The sequence below is a fragment of the Triticum dicoccoides genome, chromosome 1B (genome assembly GCF_002162155.2).
Source record: "Triticum dicoccoides isolate Atlit2015 ecotype Zavitan chromosome 1B, WEW_v2.0, whole genome shotgun sequence".
Taxonomy (NCBI): Eukaryota; Viridiplantae; Streptophyta; class Magnoliopsida; order Poales; family Poaceae; genus Triticum; species Triticum dicoccoides.
The window spans coordinates 52,838,658-52,840,186 of record NC_041381.1 but is presented as its reverse complement, the minus strand read 5'-3'; positions in this window follow the sequence as shown (position 1 = coordinate 52,840,186).

The following is a 1,529-nucleotide window of genomic DNA, read 5'->3' as shown; positions in this document are numbered from 1 at the left end:
TAAATGCTTAGTTGAACTAGTTATATTAATAGAACTAGTTTATTTCTAGTAAGAAAATTTAGGTATATGAGATTATTTGAACTAGTTGAATTAATATAACTAGTTTATTTTTAGTAAATGCTTAGTTGACCTAGTTGAATTAATAGAACTAGTTTTTTTTGGTAAGAAAATTTAGGTATATGAGATTATTTCAACTAACTAAAATTTACGTATATGAGATTTTAATAAAACTAGTTTATTTTAGTAAGAAAATTAATAGAACAAGTTTATTTTTAGTAAATGCTTAGTTGAATTAATTGAATTAACAGAACTAGTTGAATTAATAGAAGTAGTTGAATTAGTTGAATTAATTGAATTAGTAAGTGTTTAATGTTTCACCTATATGAACATAGGAAATGTCGTCTGACGATGAAAAAGATTTCATTATGTGCGAATACTGTGAAGGCCAGCGCGGCCTGTGCGACAGAAATTTCCTTGTTGATGATAGGAGATTCAGCATCAAGCTGGATGAGACCTTCGAATTCGATACAGTAAGTCACAACGAGAAGTCTGTTTTCGTAATTAAGCATGACTTATATATGCTTCATTTGCCTGAACTTATACTTTTTAATTTTGACTATTCTACTAGCGCATCCCCTTCCATGCAAGAATTTTTGTCTTGGATAAGATAGGTTTCAATGCTATGGAAACTATGGAGGTAAAGAGAGTTTACCTAAAAATTGAGCATAGTTGTACTTTCAACGTCAAAGTATACAATGCAAACACGTACACCTATTTTGAATGCAAAACTTGGCAAGCACTATGCAAGGCTTATGCATTTGAGCCTGATATGGTTATCACCTTTGATATTCGTCCGGAAGATGATATTGAAGGTAATAGAGACATATGGGTCGCTGTGCAGACTCCTCCAGTTCTACCATTATGTGAGTTCTTCTCAACTATATTTTTGTCTTTGATATTGCTTATTCAAAAATAATTGACAACTAATTTCTATTGGCAGCTTATTTCCATTCAAGCAAACATGTCCGACGCTTGGTAGACAGGACATGCTACTGTCCTGGAGCTGAACTAAACTGTGAGGAGGTAAGTCATTATGTTTCATGGCTTGAGGATCTTCATACTGTCAAGACATATTTTCTGCCTGCACTTAGAAATGTTAGTACTCAAAACGTGCGACCAATAGTGATCGTATTGAACTATGGTCACATCTATTTAGGAATGATGGTAAGATTTTTACTATTTGTCCTCAGTGCATCTTTTGCATACACAATTTTTTTGCTAAACTTTCATTGCTAAGTATATTAATTAAGTACTATACGATGTTCTTCAACATGGACTCCCGATGACAGTTGTGCCTCAGGGGATCGAGACTAAAGGTCGCATGTCAATTGTTAGCTTACGGCCAAGATATCCTACATTGCACATGAGTGCATTCAGGATTTCTAGAAGTGATGAATGCTTAATAGTGAAAGATTGGAGGAAAATTGTTAACGATCGCAGAGAAGTACTAGGGGGCAGCAATGAGAAGC